The sequence below is a fragment of the Equus quagga genome, chromosome 13, assembly GCF_021613505.1.
Source record: "Equus quagga isolate Etosha38 chromosome 13, UCLA_HA_Equagga_1.0, whole genome shotgun sequence".
Taxonomy (NCBI): Eukaryota; Metazoa; Chordata; class Mammalia; order Perissodactyla; family Equidae; genus Equus; species Equus quagga.
In genome coordinates, this window is record NC_060279.1 from 95,798,226 (window position 1) to 95,815,294 (window position 17,069).

A 17,069-nucleotide genomic window follows, 5' to 3' on the forward strand; every position below is an offset into this window, starting at 1 on the left:
TGTTGAAAGGACTAGAGATCTCACTCAGAGGGGAACTCCAAGCTCCATTGTTTTGTTGCTTGCGTGTGCATGTGTATATGTGAATCTGTAGCTGGTTTGTCTCTGTTTCAGGAATTTTGTTCCAGCTTTCTGGATTTTGTTGGGGGAGACTCCTAAGTTTTTGAAAGGACTAACTCTTGACTCCATCTGTTTTGATGGTAGCGTGGATATATATGAATACATATAATATGTGTGTATGGGTGGTACCATAATGGGAAATTTGGATTTGATTCCCAGTGGGAACCCTCTGGGTTATGCATTGAAAAATGGGGATGTTTTCAGTTATAAACCTCTGAAGAAGAAAGAGATGAAATTTAACCAAATTTTGGCTCTCAGCTTCCTGTCATGATGTTACAGATGGTAATGAAAACAATTTAACAAAAGAATAGAAAGAAACTACAAGAAAAATAAAGGCCTTTCTCAACAAGGCAGAAATCTTTAAAGAGGATCTTAAAAATATTGAAAATAAGACAGTGGGGTAAAACAAACAAATACTGAATGTGGGAAAAACAAAGGGAAGAGTCACAGGACTCATCTCAGAAGGTTGAAAAATCTTTAGCTACTTATTAAAAAGAAAAATGGGAGAGCCAGCCCAGGTGGCCTACTGGTTAAAGTTTGGCATGCTCCGCTTCATTGGCCCAGGCTCCATTCCTGTGAATGGAACTACAGTACTCATCTGTCAGTAGCCATGCTGTTTTAGTGGCTCATACAGAGGAACCAGAAGAAATTAAAACTATACACAACCATGTACTGGGGCTTTGCAAAGGGGAAGAAAAAAGGAGGAAGATTGGCAACAGATGTTAGGTTAGGGCAAATCTTCCCCTGCAAATAAAAGAATGGAAAAGCTACCTGCTGAGTTAAAAAAGGGTTAAATAAACCAGATATTAATGGGTTAAAAAAAGTTTTTAATAAACACTGCTTAAGGTTGTGTCAACTAAAGGGCCCCCTTCTCATACCCCAACTCTGAAGGACCAAAAACATGGCCAGTCTCTTCACCCAGTATGAAAAGATTTTTAAAAACTACAAGGTGGAAATCACAATGAGAAACCCAACCAACAATCACTTGGGCAACAGGTTGCTAAGGTTAGTAAGATCATAAAGATTAAAATGTTTAAGCTAATATTATGTAAAGAGGTCATGTTACCTTTCCCTGAGTGTTTTTTGGGAAAGGAGGTTATGTCTGTCTGGGAATGCTTTCCTTACACAATATTACAAGACTGAAACTTATCGAGAGAATCCCAATGGAAACTATGACTAGAGGCATAAGAGTTGATAAAATTAAGACAAAACTTTTAAAGAAAATTAGTATATTTAAATGGGCTTTATATGAAATCATGGCATCTCTTTTGCCTTATTGTCTTATAGATTATTTGATGGGGATAAGCATTGGGTCACACTAGGGAGGGTTACTTCTGCCTGAAATTGTAGGAACGTATGCATCCACCCTTCAGGCAATGTTTGTGAAACATGCTAAAGAAGATGTCACATTAAAATGGCCAAAATGGGGTAATTTCAGATTACCCAAAATGGTATATTGGCATATGCAATTGGAAAAAGCGAGCTGTAAAATTAAACAACCAATGGCAATCTTATTTTAAGTTTTCTGAGGTTTCTAAGTAAAATCAGGAATACCTTACTGTTTCTTTATAATGAAATAAATTCAAAAAATGCCAGATTGGAAAATGACAACTACACCAGTGACCCTGATAGTGAAACAAAGCTGAATATGCTGCACCTCTTCCTCCCATAGGAAGCTTCACTACTTCAACTGCCCAGAAATTCCTGATCTAACTATAAGCAAATAAAAATAAGTAAACTTATGAGATAATTTGAAATTATAATGGCCATTCTGGGGAACCTCTGTTTCGAGTTCAACTTAAGCGTCGTCCCTAAAAGAGAGGCTCCAAAATTGCTCACAATGGGGTGCTGTCTTTGAATAGTTTGAGGAAGATTAGCCCTGAGCTAACATCCACTACCAATCCTCCTCTTTTTGCTGAGGAAGGCTGGCCCTGAGCTAACATTCACACCCATCCTCTACTTTATATGTGGGATGCCTACCACAGCATGGCTTGTGAAGTGGTGCCATGTCAGCAGCTAGGATCTGAACCAGCGATCCCTGGGCCACTGAAGTGGAACATGTGCACTTAACTGCTGTGCCACTGGGGTGGCCCTGAGACTCTTCATTTTAGAAGATTATTTCTGATATGCTAAATATGGTCGGTTAATGCTTATAGTTGATAATATTGGGCCTAGTTGGCTTGAGGTGGAGAAAGTAATGATTATTTTTATATTATTTGGGTAAGGGCACAAACTGCTGTGAATGATGTGATGGCTCCTACGCAGTGTTCATGTTTGAACGGTTTTAACATATTCTATTAGTGAATAAAATCAAATTAGTAACAAGACACTGTTACATTATCGTGCTTGAATGAAGTAGGGCTGAGGTGGGTGGGTGACCTTCTACAGTTAAGGGAGTCATGAGTAGAGGTCAAGTTGGGTGGATTTGCTAGTTGCAGCTGAAAGAAGTCCAGTTAATTGAAGGTTAATATGACTGAGGTTGAATATAAAGGTTTGTTGGAAGTCTCACGAGTATGTTAAATAGGAATCACGCTATTGATATAATGAATCCAGTATCTCCAATGAGATTTTATAGGACTGCTTGGAGGGCAACAGTGTTGCATCTGATCGGCCAAGTCACCATCAAATTAATAGAAATGATATAATTCCCACCCCTCCTCATCCTATGAAAAGTTGGAAGAGGTTTTTGGTGGCAACTAAAATTAATATAGTTATAAGGGATATAAGTACTTGAACAAGAAGTTAATTTGGGGGTCTAAATGTATATATCATATTGAAAATTCTGTAATTGTTCATGTCACAAAAAGTGCTACTGATATAAATGTTGTTGAAAAATAGTCAACTTTAAAGCTAAATGAAAATTTGAGTGTTTGGATAGGCATTCAGTGCTAGTTTGAAGTAATTATATCTTGGTCTGAGTAACCAAATATTGTGGGAATTAGACTGGAACTGAAGGCATATGAAATTATAGTTTTATGTAATATGGAGATAGGTCATTTTTGTGGATGCTAGGATTGGTTATTATAATTGGTAGAGTTGGTATAAATAGTAAAACTAGTACAAAAGAAGAGAATATGTTTATGTAGATTTACCAATTTTTTAGTTTCTAAGACCAACCAATTACTTTTATTTTTATTAACTGTAAAAGTGTGAAAAATCCTTATTGTTATATATGGAGGCATGCATTATCAGTTCTTGCATACTTTTTTAGTAAATAAGAAGTTTTAAGCTTCTATTATTAGATTAACAATCTAATATTTTTATTAAATTTTATTTAGATTATGTTTCCAAATTATTTTGGGATTAAGTGATAAGAGTAAAAGGGGTAGTAAGTATAAAATTATGGGGGAATTTTCTTGTGTAAATGATGGTTTCACATTATTAATGTGATATGAGTATTTGCCTCATTGTGCCATGATTAGTATATAAAGGGAATAGAGTTTGGTAAGGATAATATTCACTCCTATTTGAATGGTAATCCTGTTAGCCTGAGAGGACAATGATCTTATCACAAATAGTTCCCAAATGAGATTTATTGTGGGGGGTAAAGCTAAGTTGGTAAGGCTTACTGGTGATCATCACACTGCTATGAGTGGGAGGAGTGTTGGTAATCTGTGAGCTAGGATTATAGTTTGGCTGTGAACTCATTCATAGTTTGAATTTGCAGGCAGAATAGTACTGAGAAGATGATATTGTGGGTCATTATCAGGCTGTGTCCTCTACATAACTCCCTGGTTTTGGAATAAGAACAGATATGATTATAGTGCTATGTGGCTGATGGGAATATGGAACTGCTGATGTTAAGTTTTTTGGGCATAAACAGATGGAGCTGGTTATGATTATTCCTCATAAAGATAATACAAGGAAAGGGTGTGACATGCAATTTGTTGATGAATTTAGTAGTCTTGTGATTCCTAATGGCCCATAGCCACCTGTTTAAAGTTGCCCAGCCACAAATATTATGGAGTCAGATGGGGGCTTCTGTATGTACTTTTGGTCATCAGAGGTGTAGGACAAAAAGAGGTATTTTTACTATGAATGCTATTAAACATGCCAAGCAGAGGAAAATATTGGATCAAGAGTGGGGCAATGTTTGGACTCAGAAATAAATTATTAGGAAATTTAGGGAACCTCTAAGGGTCTCGACGAAGATTAGCAAAACAAGAAGTGGGAGTGATCCTACTAGTGTATAAAATAAGAAACAGAGTCCTACATTGTGTCGTTCTGTCTGATTTCATCATCAAGGAATAATGATTAGAGTTGGGACTAATGTTGCTTCAAATAAGATGTAGAATAGGATTAATTCTGTGGCAGTGAAGGTTATGATTAAGAATATTCGTAATATAATTGTGATGTATAGTATTTTTCAGATTAATCATTCTTTGGATAGATTCTCTGGGTGACACTTGCCTTGGTGTTGGGGGGACCCTCCCCATGAAGTCAAAAGAACCTGGTTTCGAGGACTTTTGAGATCTTCACTGGGCAAAGATCATGACTTTTTATTGGGGCAACTGACCTCCGCCTTCTGTTCCTCCATTCTTCATCTCTTGATTATGTCTAAATAGTGCCACCCTTGCTGGCCATTCATATCCCTGGTCCTTAAGGACAGCATGTCTAGGAGTCATTTCCTAGATCTCATCAGATCTGTCTGCACTCTGATATTGCAGCTTATGGTGGTAATTACACCCACCTTGCTTCTGATGGCTCAGTGCTGGTTTCTGCCATTCCCAGATCCTATTGTCCCCATTGCTACTATGGAGCCCAGCTCTGCAACAGCAACTTCTGTATTAAACCCTGACCTGTGGAGGATGGCCTCCACTTGCACCTCAGTGATGCTGATGTCCCTTTCACCAGTGCTATTCTCACCAGCCTTCCCGAGGTTTGGAAATTTGACCAATGTCTTTCCGACTTACATAGGAGACCTGTCCCAGCATGTCTACTTCTCTGAAGGTTTTAGTCCCTTACCCCACTGCACTACTGTGGTGCAATTCAATTCTGACACTAACCACTGGAATTAGCACAGATCCCACTGATTAAGAGCAAATTCCTTCATAAGACTACCATCACCTCACACACTAGCCCTGCTTTTGGGTCCCAGGCCACCTACATTTCTGACCAACTTGGTTGGGCATTTCCACCACCCCTTCAGGTTTGATATTTTGCTAGAATGAGAAATAGAAGTCTGGAAAGTGCTATACTTATGATTACATTTTATTATAGGAAAAGGATACAATTTGGAACCAGTAAAGGGAGAGACCAAGTCAGGGAGCTCCACCAAAGTTTTTCTCCTTACACTTAAATCCTGTATCTGGTCTTCAACTCTGCCTTCCTTTTGGCTGCAAGAGTTAGGGATCACTTCAACTCTCATACTTTGCTTTTCGTTTTTGAGGGATAGGTCTGAGCCTGCCCTTGCCTCTCTTCAATACTCAGAGGCACTTGCAAGTAGCCATCTGATTCCACAATCCTTATCTTTACCATTCCTCACATTTCTCAAGCCCAGCGGCAGTGCACAAGCTGTGCACCCCTGTACCACCCCAGCTCACCACAAGTGAAATGTCAGAGGTCCCACAACTGATGTTCAGCAGGGAGTGTCATCACTCCACCCAGAATCTACCCTTAGAGCCAGCTTCCTAGGACCGCTGTTGGTGTGGATGGTGTTGGGTCATGTTTCCTAGAAGCATAGCATGATACAGGATTCCAGAGGTTCATGGAGGACAGGCTTCAGGGGATCTGGGCAGCACAGAGCAAGGAAGCTAGCAAGGGTCATTTCTGAGTGGGGACCTAATGCACCTGACCACAGGGGCTCTGGAAGACAAAGTACAGCTCAGAGTCACCTCACATTTGACTCCAGAGCCATGTGCCAGGCTGTCCCTGGCTGCTGGCTGCTGTCAGGAGTGGGTTGGGGCAACTTCCTGGGGAAGGGACTGTGACTCCACTGAGGTCAAATCTCTGCTGAAGAGGACATCTGTGGGGGTGAATCAGGAGCTCAGAGAAAGGTCCCAGCTGAGCACCAACATCATCTTCACAGTGCTTACATCTTTTTAAAGAAAAACATCAGATACTCTAACTCTTGGGGTGTTTACACTTCATGAGGTGGGAGGCGTGGAGTTTAGCACCTGATGATACCTCCAGAATTTATTTAAATTGACAATTTTAGATTCAGTGTGGTTTAATCTCTGAGCAGTACACACCACACGTCTGCCTGATTTTGATCTTCATATAAATAGTGGGAAACTAGTGACTTTTTATTATGACAAATTTCAAACATACGCTTAGAAATAATATTCTAGCAGTCATATACCCACCACAGACATAAAATTGTCATAATTTGGGTGCCCTATTTGTCATGTTTGTCTATCTATTTTTATATTCCCCTATATTTAGTTGTTTTCTGGAACACTTCAAAATAAATTACAGGAATCTCAGTGCTGCATCCAAAATACTTCCACCTGCCTGTCTTCAGAAGATGACATTCCTCTGTGTAACCACAACTCCATTAGCAAACTAACAGAATTGTAATTCCTTTATTTCATCTATCACCCAGTCTATTTTCAGACTTTCACACTGGTTTGTGGTCATTTGTTACAGCAGCAATGGAAAACTAATACACTCACCTTGCTTAAAGACTATGTTAAATATATACGTTAACATCTTTATTGAGGTAGAATTCACATACCATACAATTCACTCATGCAAGGTGTCTGCTTCAATCCTTTCAGTATTTTCACAGAGTTCTGAAACCATCACTACCATTCAATTTTAGAATATTTCCAAAATCCCCAAAGAAACTCCTTACTACTTAGCAGTCACACCCCGTTCTCCCCATTCCCTCCAACCCCTGGCAACCACTAATCTACACTCTGTCTCTATGGATTTCCTATTCTGTTTTCTTCATATAAATGGAATGATACAATATGTGGCCTTTTGTACCTGGCGTCCTCTACTTAGCAGAATCCTTTCAAGGTTCATCTACGTTGAAACACGTATAGTTCTCTACTCCTTTTTATGGCTAAATAATATTCCACCTTATCTATATACCACTTTTGTTTACCCATTCATCAATTGATGGATAATTGTGTTGTTTCCACTTTTCAGCTATTGTGAATAATGTGCTCTGTCCAAGTTATTAGGGATAATTTTTTTCATTTCTCTTGGGCATATACCTAAGGACAGAAAAACTGGCTCATATGGTAACTGTATATCTAACAGTTTGATGAACTGCCATACTGTTTTCCAAGGCAGCTGCATCATTCTACACTCCCACAACAGTGGGTGAGGGTTTCCATTTACTCTCCACACTTGTTATTATCTGTCTTTGTGTTTCTAGCTCTACTAGTGGGTGCGCAGTGGTATCTCACTGAGGTTTTCATCTACATTTCACTGATGACTAATGATGTTGAACACTTATTCATGTACTCCTTGTCCATTTGTGTATCTTCTTTGTCCATCTGTCTATTCAGCTCCCTTGTCCATTTTTAATTGAATTATTTATACTTTTTATTATTGAATAGTGCATGTTTTTTCTATATATACTAGATACAAGTCCCTTATCAGATTTGTGGTTGGCTAAACTTTTTCCCATTCTGTGGGTTATTGTTTTCACTTTCTTGATGAGATCCTTAAATTTTTGTGTGGTCCAGTTTATCTATTTGATTTTCTCTTTTCTTCCAAAATGTATTTCATTTTACTTTTCTCTATCCAAGATCTAAGCTAAGGTCCCCCACTGCATGTGTTACTAATCTGGAAAGCCCTTTTTTTCTAAAACCTTTCCTATGTGTGGATCCTATGCTGGTGGTCTTTGGGGGTCCAAACCTGGTTCTGTCTTGCAGCTTTTTGCAGGCTTATCTCTCTGTTCCTCCACATCCTCTCATTTCTGTAAGCTGGAGGTGATCCCTAGACTCAGTGGAGCTCATTGTAGAGTTTTTAGGGGACACCTCATGGGCAGTATTCTAGACATCCACCAAAATCCCATCAGGCACTGAACTAGAGGCTCAGGCTTCCCATAATGGATGGAATGGGGTCCCAATGTAGATAGATCCATGCCCAAACCCTAGAACTTGTAATGTGACCTTATTTGGAAAAATTTTGTCTGGAGATATAATTAAAGATCTTGAGAGGAGATCATATGGGTTATCTGGGTGAGTCCTAAATCAACTGATGTCTCCTTATAAGAAATAGAAGAGGAGAAAACACAGAGAAGAAGACCAGGTGAAGATGGAGGCAGGGATTGGGGTGATGCAGCCACAAGCCAAGGAGTGCCAACAAGCACCTGAAGCTGGAACAAGAAAGGAACTTAATCTCTACTGGAGCTCCTGGAGGGAACGTGATTCTGCTAATACTTTGATTTTGGATTTCTTGCCTTAGAATTGCCAGAGAAAACTTTATCCTCTTTTAAGCCACCAAGTGTGTGGTAATTTGTAATGGCAGCCACAAGAAACTAATGCACAGTCCCCTTCAAGGGAGAGGAGTCCATCCAGCATTACAGACAGAGACAGCTTTGTCTTTCCAGTATTAGCTCCATCATCCATCAGATCCTGTGGATCCCTGAGGGGACACCTAAATGCCTGCATATGTCACATCCACAGCTCCACCACCACAACTACTGTTGCATCCCCTACTTTGTTCCTGGCCTGAGCCCATTGTGTCATCTGGGTGCACAAGGACAGTCACTCACTCTCTCATCCATCCTGCATTCAGACAAAAACACTTCCTATGCAAAGGTGTTTCCCTCACCCCAGGTGCCTCTGGCCACTTCTGGGAGGACAGGACCTAGGCTGGACATTTATCCTGGAATTCTCAACATTCAGGGTGAAGAGTTGATTACTTTCACCTCCAATGTGGATAGTCTAGGGGATAGTTTTTGCTGTCTATCTTTGAGGATAATTATGGCTTTTCATATAATCAATGTGTTTCACTTATTGTCTTTGATGCTAAAATCATCTCAAATTTAGTCACAGTTTTGGTTAGAGCAGTATATTTGCCTAATAATTGTCAGAGTTCAAAATGTGAAATTTTCAAAAGAAAGAACCCTTTCATTTGGGATTTAAAGACAATCAGGGCTCACCATTTGTGTAGGTTATTTGTGGCTTGGGTTAGCATAGAATTCACATGGAGGATGATCACATCCATCTGCCCTGCGAGGCATGGCTGGCTACAGAGGCTTCAGTCTTTTCAGTCAAGGTCACTTAGAAGGGCCAGTGGTAGGTGTAATACTTTGCTTTTGCCATTTTGAAACTCTTAATGAGTTTTGGACAAGGAGCCCTGCATTTTCACTTTACACTGAGTCTTGCAATTTATGTAGCTGGTTCTTCCCCTGGGAAGGACCATGGGTTGATGGTCTCCCTTTGGGAAAAAAAAGAATGACCCATCAGGAGCTGCAGTACATCCTGCAGCCACCAGAAGACAGCACCGCTACAAAGTAACCTGAGGGGGCTGTGAATACATGCCTGTAGGAGTTTGGCTTTTTCTACTTGGTTTGCATCTCGTAGGTCTCCAGCTTCCCTACCTCCCAACCCCAGCATACAGAGGGAATGTTTTCCAGCCCTGAATATGTCAGATATTCAAATTTGTTACTCTACAATCCAAGATGGGCGTGGGGGCAGCAGGGATCACAACTAGTTGGCTCAAATGTGAATAGCATTAAATAGACATGATAAAGTCCACACTGAATGTTGGTCTTAAGAAAACACTGGAGAGATGGGAATGGAAAGAGGAGATATGTTATGGTGATGGGGAAGAAAGGAGCTGAGTCCCCATCTTTCAAGAGGGAAGACCTTAGATAATTCCTGAAAGTGAAAAATAAGTAAGTAGCCTCAGAGTATGTTATTCAGAGATGACTTTGTTTCCATCCAGAGGAGCTGCAACTGTTTGGGGCAGATCTCATTGTGGCCTAGACATGAGAAGCCAAACCTTCCTGTGATCACTCTGAACAGAAAACAGAGACACTGGGCTTATCACAGCCAAGTCCAATATTGGCACAGATACAAGAAAAAGAACATGCAACAGGAAGGAGCCAGAATAAGTTTTGCTCACAGAGTGAATATCAGGAATAGAATAATACTTTCATTGTTACAGCTGCAATAGGCTGCATGACAACAACTTAAAATCCCCTTGGGGTTGTAAATCATTCACATCAAAGCAATATTGCCCCTCTGGGCAAGCTTGACATACCTCATTAAGATTCCTCCAAGGTAGTGATGTCAGCATCGTGGCCAAGTGCACTCACCCAGGACTCTCTCCTCTCCAACATACAACAAAAAGGAGCAACAACATTCCAACAGAAAATATCCTAATAGCATAGGAATCCCCAGAGACCCACAGCAGCCAAATGACAGAGGGTGGAGAGGCTGAATCCCCCCTTGGTGGAGCTGGAATGGGATAAGAGAGATCTTTGCTCTCTCCTCTAAAGATCAGGATCACGGCCATGGGAGGCTCCTTGAGGGAAGGAGTTGGGGAGAGGTTGCACGTCTAGGGGATCTCCCAGGACTCCCTAGCACCCTTCAGTCTAGACAGAAGCTGTAAGGGGCCAAAAGCTTTCACATGGGGGTCCCCATCAAGCCAAAGCCCCAAGAAATCAGAGAGTGAGAGCTGATCCAGAAACCCGTGCCTGCACACAAGAGAAACTGCCCCCCCAAAACACAGCTGTGCTGCACCATCTCAGCTGAAGGTGGAGGGCTCAGAATACACAGCTCCCGACCCCCATCTAACAGTGACAGGCTGTAACTGTAACTGAATAATATCACTATGTGCAAAAACCGTTCCTCTACCATCCAGCAATTTATAAAAGCTCCAGACCAGAAGGGAAACAATAAAAACACAGAATTACATTCTGAGGACTTGAATACGGGTTCCCTGAATCCCCGTGTGGACACCATAGAGGAACAAATTAGCATAATCAAAGATAGACAAGTTGAATGGCTCCAGACAGAGGAAGAGAGAGAACTAAGGTTAAAAAGAAATGAAGAAAATCTCAGAGAAATAGCCGACTCAATGAGGAAGTGCAACTTAAGAATTATTGGTATATGTGAAAGTGAAGAAAAGGAGAATGGAGCAGAAAACGTGCTCAAAGAAATAATAGCAGAGAACTTACCAAATCTAGGGAATGAGAGAGAAATGTGTATGGAGGAAGCTTTCAGATCTCCTAGACATGTCAATGTAAAAAGACCTACTGCAAAGCATATAGTAGTAAAACTGGAAAAAGTGAATGACAGAGAAAACGAATACTCAGGGCAGCAAGGCTGAAGAAAATAACCTAAAAAGGAACCCCTATCAGACTTTCAGCAGATTTCTCTGCAGAAACCTTACAAGCTAGGAGAGATTGGAATGACGTATTTAAAACTTTAAAGGATAATAATCTTCAGCCAAGAATACTCTATCCAGCAAAAACATCCTTCAGATATGAGGGAGAAATCTTTCCCAGACTAACAAAAGCTAAGGGACTTCGTAGCCATGAGACCCCCACTACAAGAAATCCTGAAGAAGGCCCTCACACTTGAAAAAAGAAAAAAAAAAGGAGAAAGGGATCACAAAACACAGAGTCAGGTGACGGATAGGATCAGAATAAGATACCAAATATTCAACTATAGCATTAAGATAAAGGGAAGGAAAACACCACACCCAAAACAAAGACAGTCTTATCACTCTAACCACAAACTCACAACACAAGTTGGAATAAGGGATGAAAATAATCACTTAGGAGGGGAGGAGGCAAGGGACTGAGTCGGTTTAGGCTAAGGAAATAAGAGGCCACGAGAAAATGGACTATGTTATGCACAAGATTCTGAATACAAACTTCAGGGTAGCCACTAAACTGAAAAACAGAACGGAGACACAAAAAATAAACAAGGAAAAAACTAAGAAACCCAGCATAAGAAACCGCAGATATCAATGGGTAGGCCAAAACACAAAAGATGAGAAACAAAGGAAATGCAGAAAAACTGGAAAAGGAGCAACAGAATGATAGCATTAAGCCCTCATGCAACAATAATCACCCTCATTGTAAAGGGACTGAATTCTCCAATAAAAAGACAAAGAGTAGCAAGATGGATTAAAGAACAAGATCCAACAATTTTTTGCCCCAGGGAAACACACCTCAGCTCCAATAACAAACAAAGGCTCAGAGTGAAGGGGTGGAAGACAATACTCCAAGCTAGTGGCAAACAAAAGAAAGCAAGTGTTGCAATACTTACATCAGACAAAGTAGATTTCAGGATAAGGGAGGTAAAGAGAGACATAGAGGGTCAACATATAATGATCAAAGGGACACTTCATCAAGAAGAAATAATGTTATAAATATCTATGCACCCAACACAAGAGCACCAAAGTTCATAAAGCAGCTATTAACAAACCCAAAAGAAGATATCAAAAACAACACAATAATAGTAGGGGACCTCAAAACCCCACTCACATCATTGGACAGATCATCCAGACAGAAAATCAACAAGGAAACAGCGGAATTAAATGAAAAGCTAAAACAGCTGGACTTAATAGACATATATAGAACACTTCATCCAAAAACAAGAGAATACACATTTTTCTCAAGTGCACATGGAAGATTCTCCAGAATAGACCATATGTTGGGAAACAGGCCAAGCCTCTATAAATTTTAAAAAATTTAAATAATAACAAACATCTTCTCCGATCATAATGCTATAAAGCTAGACATTAATTACAAGAAAAAAGCTGAGAAATGGACAAAGATGTAGAGAATAAACACTATGCTATTGAACAAGCAATGGATCATTGAAGAAATTAAAGGAGAAATCAAAAAATATCTGGAGACAAGTGAAAATGATAACATGCCATACCAACTCTATGGGATACAGCAAAAGCTGTATTAAGAGGGAAATTCATCACAATACAGGCACACCTTAAACACACAAGAAATAAGCAATCTCAAACTACACCTAACTGAGTTAGAGATGGAAGAACAAACAAAGCCCAAAGTCAGCAGAAGGAGAGAAATAATAAAAATCAAAGCAGAAATAAATGCTATTGAAACAAAAAAGGCAGTAGAAAGGATCAATGAAACAAAGAGCTTGTTCTTTGAGAAGATAAATAAAATTGACAAACTCCTAGCCAGACTTACAAAGAAAAAAAGGGAAAAAGCTCAAATAAACATAATCAGAAATGAAAGAGGAGAAATAACAACAGACTCCACAGAAATACAATGGATTATAAGAGAATACTACGAAAAACTATATGCCAACAAAATGGGTAACCCAGACGAAATGGATAAATTCTTAGACTCTTACAATCTCCCAAAGCTAAGTCAAGAAGAAGCAGACAATCTGAACACAGCAATCACAAGCACAGAGATTGCAACAGCAATCAAAAGCATCCCAAAGAATAAAACACCAGGACCAGACGGCTTTCCTGGAGAATTCTATCAAACTTTCAGAGAGGATTTAACACCTATACGTTTCAAGCTATTCCAAAAATTATGGAGGATGGAACACTTCCTAACACTTTCTACGAGGCCAACATCATGCTGATACCAAAGCCTGACAAGGACTGCATGAACAAGGAGCAGGACAGACCAATATCGCTGGTGAACATAGATGCAAAAATTCTCAACAAAATTTTGGCAACCCGAATTCAGCAATTCATCAAGAGGATCATACATCACGATCAAGTGGGGATTCATACCAGGGACACAGGGATGGTTCAACATCCACAAATCTATCAACGTGATACACCACATCAACAAATTCAGGAATAAAAACCACATGATCATCTCAATAGATGCAGTGAAAGCATTTGACAAGATTCAACAGCCATGTATGATAAAAACTCTGAACAAAATGGGGATAGAAGGAAAGTACCTCAACATAATAAAGGCCATATATGACAAACCCACAGCCAACATCATACTCAATGGGCAAAAACTGAGTGCCATCCTTCTGAAAACAGGAACGAGACAAGGATGCCCTCTATCACTACTCTTATTCAACATAGTACTGGAGGTTTTGGCTGGAGAAATTAGGCAAGAAAAAGGAATAAAAGTAATCCAAATAGGGAGGGAAGAAGTGAAAATCTCCCTGTTTGCTGATGATATGATCTTATATATAGAAAACCCCAAAGAATCCATTGGAAAACTTTCAGAAGTAATCAACAGCTACAGCAAAGTTGCAGGGTATAAAATCAACTTACATAAATCAGTAGCATTTCTATACTCTAATAATGAACTAACACAAAAAGAACTCAAGAACACAATACCATTCACAATTGTAACAAGAATAAAATAACTCAGGGTGAATTTAACTAAGGAAGTGAAAGACCCACACAACAAAAACTACAAGGCTTTCCTGAAAGAAATGGATGAGGACATAAAGAGGTGGAAAGATATTCCATGTACACAGATTGGAAGAATAAACATAGTTAAAATGTCCGTACTACATAAAGCAATCTACACGTTCAACTCAATCCCAACCACAATCCCAATGACATTCTTTACAGAAATAGAACAAAGAATCCTCAAATTCATATGGGGCAACAAAAGACCCTGAATTTCTAAAGCAATATTGAGAAAAAAGAACAAAGCTGGAGGCATCACGATCCCTGACTTCAAAACATACTACAAAGCTACAGTAATCCAATTAGCATGGTACTGGTACAAAAACAGGTGCACGGATCAATGGAACAGAATTGAAAGCCCAGAAATAAAACCACACATCTATGGACAGCTAATCTTCGACAAAGGAGCTGAGGGCCTACAATGGAGAAAAGAAAGTCTCTTCAACAAATGGTGCTGGGAAAACTGGAAAGCCACATGTAAGAGCATGAAAATTGACCATTCTTTTTCACCATTCACAAAAAGAAACTCAAAATGGATCAAAGACCTAAAGGTAAGAACTGAAACCATAAGGCTTCTAGAAGAAAATGTAGGTAGTACACTCTTTGACATCAGTATTAAAAGGATCTTTTTGGATACCATGTCTTCTCAGACAAGGGAAACAATAGAAAGAATAAACAAATGGGACTTAATCAGACTAAAGAGCTTCTTCAAGGCAATGGAAAACAGGATTGAACAAAATAACAACCCACCAACTGGGAAAAAATATTTTCAAGTCATATATCCAACAAAGGGTTAATCTCCATAATATATAAGAACTCACACAACTCAACAACAAAAATTCAAACAACCCCATCAAAAAATGGGCAGGAAACGTGACAGACATTTCTCCAAAGAAGATACATGGATAGCCAATAGGCACATGAAAAGATATTCATCATCGCTGATCATCAGGGAAATGCAAATCAAAACTGCACTAAGATATCACCTTACACCCATTAGAATGGCAAAAATAACCAAAACAAAAAGTAACAAATGATGGAGAGGTTGTGGAGAAAAAGGAACCTGCATACACTGCTGGTGGGAATGCAAACTGGTGCAGCCGCTATGGAAAACAGTATGGAGGTTTCTCAAAAAATTAAAAATAGAAATACCATATGACCCAGCCATCCCACTACTGAGTATCTATCCAAGGAGCCTGAAGTCATTCCAAAAGTCCCATGCACCCAATGTTCATTGCAACATTGTTTACAATAGCCAAGACATGGAAGCAACCTAAGTGCCCATCAACTGATGATTGGATAAAGAGATGGTACATATATATACAATGGAATACTACTCAGCCATAAAAAGAATAAAATCGTCCCATTCACAACAACATGAATGGATCTTGAGGGAATTATGTTAAGTGAAATAACCCAGACAGAGAAGGACAGTCTCTGTATGACTCCACTCATATGAGGAATTTAAACATGTAGACAAAGAACAGATTAGTGGCTGCCGGGCGAAAGGGGGAGTTGAGGGTGGGCACAAAAGGTGAAGGGGTACACCTACAACACGACTGACAACCAATAATGCACAACTGAAATTTCACAAGATTGTAAACTATCATAAACTCAATAAAAAATTTTTAAAAAAAGATTCTTCCAAGAAGCCCAAATTTCTTAGGTCTTTGTCCATATGACATATGGTGACTGTCATGTTTTCTCTCTTTCTTTGACATCAGGAGTATGGAGTTACAAAATCATAACCTTGTTCATGGCCCAATATCATTACTAGTTCATAATTGGCCTTTCTATTTTCTTATTTATTTGGAACCAGGCCCTAGTTAAAGCTCCCAGAAAGAACTTCAAGGAAAGATCTGGAAATCTGGCTCATTAAGGAAGCTCTGTCTTAGATGAACAACGAGGAAAATCAGAATGCTGCTAACATATTTGGTTTTGGACCACAGCTAACCTCTGCTACAATTAGCAGCAGCAAATGCTTTCCCACTCTCAGCCACTTGTGACCCAACACCTTCATCATCCTGAGCACCAGGAGAAGCACAACATTCATCGCACAAGAACCACGTCCCTATCTACAACGTGAATCTTCTGTCAGAGATTCCAGGAATCACTGTCTTCAGCATCTCAGACTTCCATGTGTTTTTCAAGGGAGTTGGAAGAGAATAAGTCGATCTAGAGTATCAATACTAGGCATCATGGGGTACATCCAATATAACATTCCACAGCCAACATGTCCTTTATTCCCCTCACCTCCCAACGTGATCTGCCCAGAGTCATCCTCTTCTCAGTCAAAATCAACTCCATCCTTCCAGGAGCTCAGGTCAGAAATCTTGGTGGTATTTTGATGCCTCTCTTGCTCTTGTGCTAATGTCTAATCCATCAGCAAACCCTACAGTCTGTCAATTTCTTCCTTTATTCAATCCTAAATTCTCTCTTTTATTTGGCTGAGCATTCTTGGTTTTACCAAAGACTCCTCATAATTTTTCTTCAAACTGTTATTTTTCTCTCAAAATCTTTGTTATCTGGCCTCTTAATTTCCCACAAATTATTCCCTTAATGTTGATAGATTATCCACGGAGTCTTCCTGCATAACCCAGTGCAGGGTTCCCCCAAATATAATCTTAATTTCTCTCAAAAGCATCCTTAACTTACCT

At 39.6% G+C, this 17,069-nt stretch overlaps 1 pseudogene; it reads right to left on the bottom strand.

Annotated features, from left to right (window-relative positions):
* The window catches only part of LOC124250375 (carcinoembryonic antigen-related cell adhesion molecule 21-like), an 89,907-nt pseudogene that overhangs the window by 3,417 nt on the left and 69,421 nt on the right, over positions 1-17,069 (bottom strand).